The 14,461-nt window shown below is 39.8% G+C and overlaps 1 long non-coding RNA gene across 2 annotated transcripts; it reads left to right on the forward strand.

Moving 5' to 3' along the window:
• The first annotated feature begins 342 nt into the window (after positions 1 to 342).
• LOC149460550 (uncharacterized) lies at positions 343 to 11,459 on the forward strand. Of its 2 annotated transcripts, XR_016313053.1 has the most exons (3): positions 343 to 380; positions 483 to 561; positions 10,980 to 11,459. It is a non-coding gene; the product is annotated as an uncharacterized LOC149460550 (long non-coding RNA). The 2 variants fall into 2 exon arrangements; XR_016313052.1 differs by lacking the exon at positions 343 to 380 and having other exon boundaries at positions 387 to 561.
• The last annotated feature ends 3,002 nt before the right edge of the window (positions 11,460 to 14,461 follow it).

The following is a 14,461-nucleotide window of genomic DNA, read 5'->3' on the forward strand; positions in this document are numbered from 1 at the left end:
TTTGGGTATTAACACGAACATAATTAGGTTCATTATAGGTAATCTGAGCAGATTACAGGAAACCCACCATTGAGTTGCACTACACACATCTATAATGTTATCATGTAAATCCTTCCCATTTAAATATCTTCATCACCACTGACATGTGCAATATAAAAGAGATCAGATCTTCATTTCCTCGGCTGCTGAATTTTAGTCTCAAACAGATGTATAATATTATGAAGGTACTCTGCCCGAGGCTTGGCATTTGAAGTATTCTGCCAGCACATAAGCCTTTCTTATTGATAACATGTGACAGCTTATGCAATTTGGTTTAGCATATGCTTTATATACCGGCAAGACATTGAGACATAAAGGGCTTATGTGCAGTACAGTGCAAGGTCAGAGTACAGCGTGTGCGCAGAATAGATTTTGTTTCTGTTACCTAGTCCAACATCTCTGAGCAATCCCTGTTTAAATGTTTTATATTTTAAATATTTCAGCATCCCTTATCAAAAGTTTTCTCTGAACATGGTTCTGTGCTACCGAAGAATTACCCCAGGATACATTCGATTGTTGCAGGTATGTGTTTTTCAAAGAAGTTTGATTTTATTTGTTCAGGTAGCGGAATAAAAATAATTTATTATGCAAAGGTAAAGCTGTTAATCAGTGCCCTCTGAGGTTGTTTAAATATGATTTGCAGAACAGAACATTCTTCTACTAAGGCAGCATTGCTGGTATGATGGTATCTTTAACTTTGCTACCTGAATATGAATGCAACTTGAAAATCACATTCACACTGGGGTGAACTGATGTTCCTGTCACTCGTATAGAAGTACCATCTGCAGTAGAAAAAGAAATTCTCTATGTGCACTGCATTTTAATTGTGCTTTTGGGCAACTTCTCATGCATCGTGTGTTTTTATTTTTAATATTTAGTTGTAGTAAAATACAAAATAGTACCATTTTCTAATTTTTATCGTATCAACTAATGGTACAAATTGACTCAATGGAAATGATCCCTTAACAAATAACATGTTTTTACTAGCCAATCATATACACACTGTATGTTAGCAAGGTTGGAATCTTTTCACATACGGTTTATCTGATTAGGTTAATGCACATTAAAGGTTTTCTGTTTTGTATTCGCGTACTCTTTATATAAGACTGATTGTCACTTTGCTATTCTTTTAGGTCCTCAAACAGATACAGACATTCTTATCTAATTTAAATCTAGTTTTATATTAACACAGCAGACTGCAGTCGCACATATAATTCCACAGGCTGACAGAATAATATTATGACTTAATTTGGAACAGGGATAAAATAAGATTTGTTGAAATTAGAAAGACTTTTACGGTAATGTAAGTAGGCTTGACATTTTTTGCATGGCGCATTTTATTGTAGACAAAATGTTTCATTGTTAATTTTGTGAATGATCAATTTATTTTGCAAAAGGGTTTTTCAGGCTAGTCTGTCTGTAGAAATGCATTAAGATAACCTTTTCTTTTATACATAAATGACAAGTAAACCTTTTAGTGCACTATTTTAGGTCTGCTCCTGCCTTAACTCAAGGAAATCTATAATTACAGTGCAGTCCAGTAAATGTGCTTTAGATGTCATTTCCAGGGGCCTTGCCTCCAGTTCTGATGCCCAGAATTATACTCTTCTATGTGACTGAAGTACAATTACAGAGTCATTGCAGAGGGGCTCTTGAGCAGAATAGCATTTCTGAGTATGCATGAGCATGTGACTGTAGTAGGTGCTTTGTGGCATGGAGCCAGGGAAGGAGTTCATTTCCCTACGTAAGCTCTGACACATCTGCATGGGGAAAGACAGGTTTCCTTGAAGTCATGAGATCATTTGGTGTTTTCTTTTTTTTAATCTTCCTAGCCAAGATATAACTGTGATATAAACACCCACTGGCCACTTTATTAGGTACACCTTGCTAGTGCCAAAAAAATATCCCCCACACCATTACACCACCACCAGCAGCCTGAACCATTGATACAAGGCAGGATGGATCCATGCTTTCATGCTGTTTACACCAAATTCTGACCCTACCAGTTGAATGTCGCTGCAACCAGTCTGCCCATACTCCTCTGACCTCAACCAGGCATTTTTGTCCACACAGCTGCAGCTCACTGGATTTTTTTTCTCTTTTTCCGATTATTCTCTGTAAACCCTAGAGATTTCCGATTATTCTCTGTAAACCCTAGAGATGGTTGTGCATGAAAATCCCAGTAGATCAGCAGTTTTTTAAACACTCAGACCAGAATGTGTGGCACCAACAACCATGCCACGTTCAAAGTCACTTAAATCCTCTTTCTTCCCCATTCTGATGCTCGGTTTGAACTTTAGCAAGTAGTCTTCACCACTTCTAGATGCCTAAATGCATTGAGTTGCTGCCATATGATTGGCTGATCACCAGTTTGTAATTGAACAGGTGTACCTAATAAAGTGGCCAAGTGAGTGTACATCTTCCTGTACCAACTATTCCATGCATTAGCTGGTTGGAAAGGTGTGTTTGTTACTTGTTTCTTTTATTAATTCAGGCATAGACTGTCCAGAGTTAAAGAGCCTTCAGTCCGCCAGTCTTCCCTTTTTCTCTTACTGAAAGTCTGACCTCCTACTGAAAATATTACTGGTTGCCTGTCTTGCTAATGCAGTGGCTATATTCTGACCTTTGGCTTGAGTCAAGAAAGCAAGACTCCTCAGGGGAGTTAGTAGCTCCGAAAGTAATCCAACCACCGTATCAGCATGACAAACCGGTAACTTGCCTGTTCAGAGAAAGGTCAGCAGTGGAATCCTCCATATTTCTCTCAATACCAGTTTAATTTAAATAATGGTTGTATCCTGAATATGACTTTCTTCTTATACTGTATAATTTGAACTCTTCAAGGCTCCCCACCTACTCTTCTGGAATGCTCAGTACACCCTCCCTCTACTACTTTTATGAGTGAACTCAATAGACATGTACTGTACAGTATATTTTTTAGCTTGTGTAACTGACACTCAGACATGCATACATTTTTATTATTTTTAATTTTATTAAAGTGTACTAATTGAATTAAGCTAACAAATCTGCTTAAACAGAGGTAGACCCTCATACTAAATACTTGCAATTTTTACATGGTTATACAAATAAAAGCACAGTATTGCACCCCAAAACATTTTTACCATTTAAGGAACGGGAACCCCATTTGTTAAACAGAAGAAATCATGAGGATGTGGCAACCAGATTCTGTCAACACTTCACAAAACATTCAGTATGTCTTGCCACAACCTAAGCTGTAATTGAGGTACAATTTGGTGTATGTATATCATTTTTCACTGTCTGTAATATCAGGATGCTTATATGTACGTGCATGATCTGCTCGATGTCAATGTATATGTTCTGTTTTAAAAAGTTCTTCTGTTCCTTGTACTTGAGCTGTGAAAAAGAGTCTGGAGCAGAAAAAAAACCCACAGGAATTATAGGGATGAGTCCTCCACTAGAATGCTGCATGGTAGGCCCACTTAGTAAATTGCAGATGTTTGACAGTAGAGAGTTTTTTGGCAAGTGGAGCTCTCAACCATTTTTTGCTGTGTGGTTTTTTGTTTTTTTTTGTTTTTTTAGTGGGGCTTATTGTTGTACTCACTATACATTTAAACAGTTGAACAGTAAAATAATTATGTACAAATGTGTATATGCATTTGCTGTTATGGAGCTGGTGTGCGTGAGTGATATAGCTGTTGGATCAAGTACTGCTAATAAGCTGACAGGTGATAATTACCATTAACTCAGAATGGTCACCTGCTAAGTGGACCTGATTTAATCAATGGTAGCCCAGGCCACAATCATGCTGGAGCTCATATTATGACTCAGGAATATATTGTCTCTACCTGCTCCATAACATCATAGTACACTATAATTCAAGGACTACTGTTTTTGACTTGGTTTCCATCCTGCTAAAACAGACATAATCCCTTTACAGTCTTAGTCTTGGCTTGCAGTAATTGGTCCTGACCTTTTTTAAGTTTTGTGTAGTTACGTAATGTAAGCTTGTGCATTTCCCTTTTTCACTTATATTTGAGACCCCTTTAACCCCCCCCCCCCCCAACTGCATTTTTGTGTGTTTCCATTCACACAGCATATATTTAAAAAAAATGTTTAAAAATCTTACCTTTCTAGTCATTTCTTTAGAGCAGCTTGCAAATTATTCTAATTTCAAAGTGCAATAAGAGGGACAAACTGAGATTTTTTTTTTTTAAAAAGTGCATCAACATACAATATAACCACCCAGGATTTTTAAACCCTGGTTGGGACAGTCTGTGTGCTGGCAGATTACTAATATCAATTGTAAACTAGATTTACAAAGCACAGACAGGGTTAATTATGGTAATGTAACTTCACATCCCCTTTAACATTACATATGAGGGGAAAACTAGGTAGGATTTTAAGCAAGTAAAAGGATAAGCAGCCATTTTTAAATACTTTTTTTTTTTTTCTTTTAATCATGCTATATGAATTGGAAGATTTAACAAGTATACAGGTCGTAAATAGGTGTTATCCCAATCTGGCTGCAAAAGTGACATGCACATGCCAAAAAATGAATAAAAGGCCTCTACAATTAAGCTCCAAAAAGGGTGAAATGCGTCTTAGGTGGCAGGTGGCAAACAGGAGCTGAAGCCAGCTTTTATTCACTTTCATTCACATTTATGCAACAGAGAGTTGGTGTCTGTGTGCACACGGCCATCATTTTGTTGATTTAAAGACTGTAAAGGGAAGGAACATTTTTACAGTCTATTTCTTTCAAATTTGAAAGAAAAAACTGCAAAGAATTTGTGTCTCTTTTTGTGTAAAATTGAAAATAAAAATAAATTAATGAACCAATTTGCACCATGCATTTGACACTTTTATTAAATAAGCCACAATTTCTAAGGAAAAGAAATTAATTGCATCTGGGAGTAAAAATGTATTGTCTTCTTTTCGAGACAGAAGATATGAAAAGGTTAGCGATTTGCACCACAAATATTAATCCTGGTATGAGCATGCTGCAATTTCTGAATGACTGAACATGCATGTTGCATTTAGAACAAAAGACTCTTTATGTGTACAATGGAAATATAAGCATTTCATCTTGGAGAATAAAGATGGAAAAAACTTACTGCACCTCACCTTTCAAGCCTTCATTAGAATAGGTTGCAGTTTCTGAGAGAGAGAAAGAGAGTAAGCAGATTGCAACTACAAACAAAATATTGGCTCCTTTTTTCACAGACTGATTTAAGAAAAGGTTTGCAGATTTGCTGCTAAGTTTGTAATCCTTTTTGAACAGGACACTTTTTTGGAGGGAGAGAGCAAGTAGATTTCAGCTAGACTTAAGAAACTATTTTCTTTTTCTTTTCCAAAATTAAATCAAGTTGACAGACATACAAAAAGCACATTGCATCTTTTCGACTACTGGTATGTTCTGGCAACCTTAGTGTTACTAAACCCACAACAGTAAAATCAGTCTGTATATACCAGTGATGGCGAACCTTTTTGAGCCCGAGTGCCCAAACTGCAACCCAAAACCAACTTATTTCTTTCAAAGTGCCAACACTGCAATAAAACCTGAATATCGAGCTTTTGGTTTAGAAAAAACAACTCGTACAGTAGTGCAAACTAATTAACAGTACAGGGATGACCAGAGACTGCGGACACAGTACAGGGATGACCAGAGACTGCGGACACAGTACAGGGATGACCAGAGACTGCGGACACAGTACAGGGATGACCAGAGACTGCGGACACAGTACAGGGATGACCAGAGACTGCGGACACAGTACAGGGATGACCAGAGACTGCGGACACAGTACAGGGATGACCAGAGACTGCGGACACAGTACAGGGATGACCAGCGACTGCGGACACAGTACAGGAGATGACCAGAGACTGCGGACACAGTACAGGAGATGACCAGAGACTGCGGACACAGTACAGGGATGACCAGAGACTGCGGACACAGTACAGGGATGACCAGAGACTGCGGACACAGTACAGGGATGACCAGAGACTGCGGACACAGCACAGGGATGACCAGAGACTGGGGACACAGCACAGGAGATGACCAGAGACTGGGGACACAGCACAGGGATGACCAGAGACTGGGGACACAGCACAGGGATGACCAGAGACTGGGGACACAGCACAGGGATGACCAGAGACTGGGGACACAGCACAGGGATGACCAGAGACTGGGGACACAGCACAGGGATGACCAGAGACTGGGGACACAGCACAGGGATGACCAGAGACTGGGGACACAGCACAGGGATGACCAGAGACTGGGGACACAGCACAGGGATGACCAGAGACTGGGGACACAGCACAGGGATGACTGCTGACCTTTGGGGAGGGAGGGGGAGCGGGTACCTGAATTTGACAGGTACCCGCTCTTACTTCCGCAGAGTTTTTTTTTTTTTATCTTACCTGTTCCTCGATCCAGCCGCACACTGTCTTCCCGGCTTCTGTAGTGTGGGCGCTCGTCGGACAGCCGGATGCCCAGTGCGCATGCGCGAGAAGCACTGCGCTTTGTGATTGGTCCGGCGGCTTCTGGGATCTGTCATGTGTCCCAGGTACCGCCTTACCATTCACAAGGAGCACTGCTTCTTGTGCATGCGCACTTGGGACCCGGCTGTCACGCACACTACAGCCGGGAAGACAGCGCGCCGCTGGATTCTCCTGGCGTGCCCACAGATAAGGCTCGGCGTGCCGGCTGTGGCACGCGTGCCACGGGTTCGCCACCACTGGTATATACAGTAAAACATGCTAGTTATACTCACTCTTAATCCATCACATTGTGTAAAAAGGATGTTTGTATTCTCTGATCCTCCCCTTCTTCCAGTGTCTCCCAAATATCTCCTGATAGAACAGAGGCTAGGGACAAGCTGCACATGCCCGGTTTTGTGTGTATTGCTAGAGAATTTTTTTTTTCTTGGGAGAGTGTATGTGATCAGCACAGGGCCAATCATCACTCTCCAGACAAAGGTCAGAGATCCTGCTACAGGAGAATGGAAACTTCTCCTACAAGCTTTAATCAGTGCTCTGCTGGACACTGATAGAAGTCACAAGACTGCTCTAACTGCTGATGAGAAAAGGTATTTGGCAGTTTATATTTACTAAAATAATTGCATTTCCATGTTCTGTGTACTGTGGGAGACCATATATAGTGAATGCAGGGTCCTGGGTTTAGTAAAACTTTAAGCGCAATCCCATCCCATTTCACATGCTGTTTGATATAGAACCAATTTACAATGTCTGGCAATCAGTGACTCTTTTTAAGCTGTGTGTAGCTCAGCTATCATTGGCCAAGCAATGGTTGTCAACATGTTACTGAGCCCTCTAATTTAGGACTCCTAGGAATCCCACTGGGCACTCTGCTTACCTGCCTCTTTAAATTGTAGCACCATGTTTGTGGAAGTTCCACTGATCATTCACTCACCTTTCCCTAGAAATCCTGCATGCTGAATGGTACCCTGTCCCTGGTAGTTCTATGGTGCATTCTGCTCCCCTGTGCCCAGGATATCCTTCATCCTGAGCAGTTCCCTGGCCTTGGTCATTCCACTGTACACTCTGATTACCTGTCCCTGGAAATCCTGTATGGTAAGCTGTAACTTGTTTCTAAAAATCGTGTACACTGTATAGTCTCCAGTCCTCTGGAACCCCTGTATGCTGAACTGTATTCAGTCCCTTGTAGCCTGTGTGTGGTACTTATCCACCACTCATCACTCCATTGGCTGCAACCCCGTTAGATCCTCTTACTCTCCTTGCCCTGGCTACTAGTACTTCTGGTAGCAATCTGGGAGCAAAAAGCAGCCAACCCATCTCCACCATCAGTAGTACTAAAAAAGACAGTCCGTTGCTTATACTCTGCTCCTTGGTGAATTCAGCTGTGGTCAGTGTAGGCTCTCTCCATCTGTGGTTGGCAAGTGTGCAACACCCATACAGTGGAGAGAGAAACAATATAAAGAACTGCACCACTGAAAATTATGCTGGTTTTATTGACTAAGCTGCAAAACAACAATATGTGGTGTATCATTGCAAGCAAAAGAGAGTTTTTGTGTTGTCGCCAACAACTTCACTGTGCTGTTGCTAACCCAGTAAAAAATAAAATACCCCAACAAAAGTAAACACAAATAAAATAGAGGTGATTGACAAAAAAGGAAAGTAACACAAAAAAAAACAAATAGAAACACTAAACCCAAAATAGTCCCTTTTTATTTTAATGAAAAAAAGGAAATGCTAAATACAATTAGACAAAGTAAACATTCTTAAAAACAAAGGGGGGGGGGGGGGGAACAGCAGCAACAGAAGTTGTTGCTCACACACATACAGAAAAGTAGGGAATGCGCAGTGAATGCAGGTGAGCGTATTAGTGTGAATATACAGCATTGAATATAGGGCTGTGTATAGCTGTAGTATCACACTCCACTGACAACTCTCTTCCTTAAAAAGGGGGCTACTGGGACAGCAGCATTTTATTTTGGGCGGGTTGCAACAGCCAATGTCTGTTGTATGCAATTGATTATGGGATGTTTGGTGCTGTAATTCCTGCCAAACATCCCAAAAGTTTGTACTTTGTCTAAGCAGCCAAAATTCACTCCAAAGATTTGGAGCAAACTGTCAGCTTATCCCAGAACTGCGTGCAAACCATAATTTGACAGGCCTGTAAGTGCAGGTGCCTCAAATGAATGGATCGTTGTGTCACATGACTGGGGAAACCGTGGTGTACATTGACACCAAAGTGCTGCTCTACTGAACTTAAAAAGAAATGGTTTTGAAGAGGGTGAGAAATATAGAATCTGCATCTCTTGGACCCCAGAGAGCTTATCTTTATTACACAGAAGTAAAGGGTAATAAAAACACACTGTAAAGGTCTGCAACATTAAATCCCAATTTCGAGTTGCTTAATGGTCCCAAACTGTATATTTTAGAACATACTTTAATATCAGAAAAAATGTCAGGTCATGTGACACGCCATCGAGTCATCTTCTTCAGACTTTTCATTTCACCTCTGCATTGAACTGTGCTGTAATGGACATCTTTTCTCTGCAAAAACAAAAAACATGCGTTTGATCTGTTTCTTAAGTGATCCTATATATTAGATCCTCACCTGCTTTTACCTATTCTTCCATCTGGTGTTGCCTTTTTCTGTTTTTGTGAATACTGTAGTATCCAGGGTGTAATATCTCTATGATGGCATTTACAGATATAACATATGACATTCAGGTATTTTCATCTTTATGGTAGTTCCCATTATTATTAATAATGCTTTCTTCAGACATTATGAAGCATGGGTATACTGTTTTCTATATTTTTTGGGGTGTGGGGGGGGGTTGTTTTTAAATATATAAATTGTGCCGCGCTCCTGTGTATAAATAATTACAATATTCACTATTTCAAATGACAATCCAAAGTAAAGAAAAAAAAATAAATAAAATGATATATATACTTATATCTAGTGCATAAAATACAATTATCTTCTGCTTATAACATCATAAATAAATACCGCATACTGTGCTGGTGACAATAGTAAATAGTGATAAAAACAATATATATGAAAAAGTGCTCATAGACAGTCCTCTTTCAATTTAAATTATGATGGTGCAATGCCGCTCCCATAATCCACGTGCAGTGTGATTTTATTATGCGCTCACCTCAGGTTTTGCCTTATAAAAAGGCAACACTAGCTTTTTGTCCTTATAGGACTGCTGGGATGATCCTCCTGCTTAGGATATTCCTGATGGCAAATGGGATGATTATGCTCGATCTTTATCCACCTGGGATCTCTGGAGTGATTATGCCTGCTGCTGATCAGGATTTGATGACTGGGTGGATATTTCGCTTTTTCTTCCAAAGGTCTCCTTCCTCCTATACTGATTTCTCTCCAATATATGACAGGATGATTGTATGAAGAAACAAAACCATCATAGTGCTTTATCCTTTTAAAATTAAGGCTTTATTTGCTGCTGCAAGTTCCATACAGAGTTTTCAGCATAGGCTTCAGAGTAAGGCAGTTTCAGCCTGTCCTGCAGTTTCTGCTATTGTTTTTGCTATCTGTAACTTAGTCATGCCAGGTTTTGCTTCTTACAATTTTAACTTACCAGTGTTGGTCAATCATGTGACTTTTTTATGTATTTAAGTGTTTTTGTATCTTCTGTTATCAGCCAAGACTAAGGTTTGGTGTCCAAAATGCGTAGACTGCTTTATCAGTGTGTACATGTCTTTTGAATAAAGGATCAAGATTTTATGGATGTTATCCTGAGTACCGACCATCTCTTTGTCTTATCTTTTCTCTGCAGCCTTTTCTTATTAACCTGAGCCAATGTCCAGGCTCACAGGAGTTTGGTTTGGAGATGCTAGGGATTGTGACACTGGAAAGAAATTTGAAGCTGTGTTAATTTCAATTATCCAGTCATGTGCGAGAAAATTTACTTTTTTGTACAAAGTGAACATTCTCTTTCCTAGTGCTGGCCGTACACCAGTAGAATTTCATTAGAAATGTTTTGTTTCAAGAAAATTTGTTTGCTTTTCTAATTGTTAGATGGTTCAAATCAACATTTGTTTTGATGAGAAAATTTGAAGGTACAGCATGGAAAAGTTTTCTCAAATGAATACATTTCTAACCGTATGTGTTTTTTGTTTTATATTTTGTTTTGTTTTTTTAAAGAAAGTCCATTCATTCCAAAATTAAATGTTAAAAGCAAATGAAATGTTGGAAGTACTTTTGAATGACATTCGCCATGTCACCAAATGCACTGAGCACTTTCAAAAGCACATTTGTTTGAAAATCTACTAGTGTATGGCCAGCTTTAGTTTACAGCCCCTATTCTTTTTATTTACTTATTCTAATCAACCCAAATGTTTCTTCTGCAAATATGTGATTGTCCCTAAAATGTCTATACTTATTCTACATAGTTTTAAGTGCTAATGTGCATTGCAGACTAAAAATGTTTTATTTTTTTCTTTTTCTCTAGATCCAGACGGCCGGGAAAATAATTATCAATGGAACGGACGCACTAATAGAGCGAACAGCTTTTTTATTAGGTGTGTCTGGAATCTGGATCTGCAGCTACAGTACACGACAGATGATTAAATAAGAGTAACAAGTTATGGACAGGCAGGTTGGATTTCTAAGACCACGTTCAGTATTTTTTTTACAGGGACATGAATGTAAAAAACTGAAATATTTATTTGCCTGTCATTATATAACATTCATAAAATATCAGCATTAATTGCAACGTTTACATTTTTTTAGGATCTAATGGCTAATCACCTGTTAATAATGTGATGGTCATTATCTTTAAAATGTGTTTTTGTGGCAAACTTTTAGAACTTTTTATATTCTCTACTTAGTAATTTACTGTTTGTGAAACTCTATAGATGTTTTGTATATGTATCCATTCTTCTCTAGAAATAATAAAAATTACTAATAAAACAAAACGTATATTGCAAAAGCACCTGTTAGCCCACTTATATTACAGTTTAATATTTCAACTTAATATACGATTTCAGCCAGCAGTACTGGGCAAATTACAAGTGCCAAACACCTCATTTTATGTGCAAGAACTGTGTGAGGTCCAGACCCGCTCAGTAAAATATTTGTAAGATATATATATATATATATATATATATATATATATATATATATATATATATATATATATATATATATGAGAAAAAGTTTAATTACATTGTCCTCATATTCTTTACTGTAGATTGGCACAATTTATGGGTTAGATTCGGATGTTTTTGTGGTTACCTATCAAAAATTCAGTACAGTTTGTTGGGAAGTGGATAGATATTTGTTCAAGTGACAAAACACTAATTGTGCAGTAACTCATAACAACATTTATTATTATTATTTTGGTGTTCTGATCATAGTAAAACACTAAACAACTTTCCACAGTTTAGCAGATCAGATCAAAATGCATTTCTGATGTATTGCTAGGGGCCAAATCACCTTTGTACCTTCCTTTTAACTGTTCCAAGGTCTGCACTATATGTTATTTTGAAAATACAAACCATACAGCATCTTGTGGAGAGTATGTTGCAGCTGTTAGTGGTAAGGAACACTCATCCCCAACAGTGAAGCAACAGATCTGAGCACTAAAAACTACAAACTGAAACCGTGGCATACAAATATAAATAATGAAAGTCATATCTTGTGAATGAAAGTAGATCTAAACTCAATCCCAAATATCTCAGAGAACCATTAAACATGGTAATACAATTGCAAAAAGTTGTTTTGTCCTCTTTTAAATCTTCAACTTTCAGTAATAGAATACTTTGTGATCCTGCCATCAAAGTCTTTGTAAAAGAACTCACTGTAATGAGTGACATGTGTCTCACACTAATACCGTCTCCCTGTTGCTTGTGTCCCTGGTAAAAACTACAAACAGCAGTGCAGACACACATTGCACAGGCTTGGTCAAAGCCAGGACAAGGGGGTGCAGGAGGTGCAACTGCCCTGGGTGCAGTTAGCTGAGTGTGGAATAGGAAGTATCCTTGAAACACGTCTTTTTACTGTGCATGCTCCTACAGTGAGGTCATCGGTGAGGTGGGCTCGATTGGGATTGTGGATGACAGACACCATATGGCTGGTCAGCTGTCACACCAGGTTGACTTGCTTTCAGTAGTCCAGATGTTGAGCAACTGTCATCTCCAACTACACAGCTTAGGCTACCTGTCTGTCAGCAGCACCAATCTTTACTATGCTCCTGTTTCCTGATAGCCTCACTTTGTGAGTAGGATTATTTTAGTCAATAAAGGCTTGTAGATGTGGATGCTACACTGTGGTCATTGCACTGTCCTTCTTACCTCACCTCTTGAGATTATAGCACTAAACCCACCCATGTCTGCACAGTGCATCATACTAGTCCCTCAGCAATAGTGTTGTGCTAGCAGAGAGGGGAAAGTGGGCTTGTGGGGGGTGGTGTCTTTGGATGGCATCAGTAGTCAGTGCTTCCCTAAATAAATACCACGTTGCCTGTTCCTCCACTTGCCAGTGGCTTCTTTACTTCCTTACTTTTCTACCTTTTTTTTATTGGGACCTTTTAACTCCTTCTTCCACATTCATATGGTTCCCCCATGTCCATATGTCATCACTACCCCTCCTTCATTTGTCTCAATTTACTTATTCTTGTTGTCCATGATATCTGTGTGATATCACTAGCCTCCGTTCTTTTCTCTCCTTGCCCTGAACAATCTGCCACTTTAGCCCAGGGCTCTCCAAAATGCATCTCATGGGTGAAATTCAGCCTGCTGCAAGATTTAATAAGGCCTCTTGATGTGGGAGGGGACTCTGATGGTGAAACCTTTGTAAGAGGAAACTCTGATGGCTACTCCAAAGTAAGGGGAAACTCTGAAGGGGAATCTCAATGTAATGGAGCTCTGCTGGGGTCTCTGATGGGCTCTCTTGGGTCTCATGGGTCCCCTTCTGGAGCTCCTGCCCCTACACCTTGTGGAGAGCCCCAGAGCAAGCTGCTTGCTCTGAGGGCACTCGTGTCTGCCCGTTCCCAAGTCGCCCTTTGTGCACATCTTGGCTCTGTCTCCCCCAAACCCCCCCCCCCCGTTCCCTCATTACTGGCTGTGATTGAGAAGGTATAGACCCTGGAGAGCTTCTGCTCTCATGCACATTGCTGGATCAGGATCTTGCTCTGCCTCAGGTGAACATAAGGGGGTGGGGGGCTGAGGGGGGAAGCAGTACCTTCAGACTGTCAAGGAGCATAAATAATTAATCTGATTTCTTGACTACCTATCACATTTCTTGTGTAAATACACATGATGTCACTCCACTCAAAAAAACTGAGTCCACTTCAGTGTTGCACCACCATAATAAACACCAACTCCTTACCAAATGGTTATGACCTCCCATATATAAGGTTCTCAGCGCTTTGTGTGTTAAGAAAATGCCTCTTGGATGCCACCTGTCCCTAAAAGAATGATCTTAGTAGAATCTACATCGATCTTAGCAGTGAAAAAGTAGCTCAAAACATGAGGAAAACTTAATGTATATGAATCAAAAGAGGATACTTACAAACAAATATGAATAGACAAACATAAAAACACTTTACTCTGACCAGCGTTGATGATGAAGACTTTGCCACAACCCACTTAACACTTTTCTTCCAGTGAGACTTCAAAAGAACACTGGCACAACAAAGCTCTAAGCCCAAGAGTGCTCAGGGCTCATCATTTGTGGAATTATTCTTTGCAAAGGAAATTGGTCAACTAGATTTGACACTACCACTCCCACTCACCAGGTCAGTATAGGAAGGTGAGGTCAGGGACCAGGAAGGGTTGCAGCACGAATATCTGCAGAGGAGACAGATGAGCTTCAAATCACTAATCTTTACCTCCAGAGTTCAATGACAGTGGTTCTGGGCTTCCAGGAGAGGAAGTGGGCTGAGGACTAGAAGGGGGTAGTGGCCAAGGAAGATTGTCGCCATTCTAAAGT

The sequence above is a fragment of the Staurois parvus genome, unplaced genomic scaffold (genome assembly GCF_062004578.1).
Source record: "Staurois parvus isolate SC_StPar_1 unplaced genomic scaffold, SC_StPar_1.0 ptg000226l, whole genome shotgun sequence".
Taxonomy (NCBI): Eukaryota; Metazoa; Chordata; class Amphibia; order Anura; family Ranidae; genus Staurois; species Staurois parvus.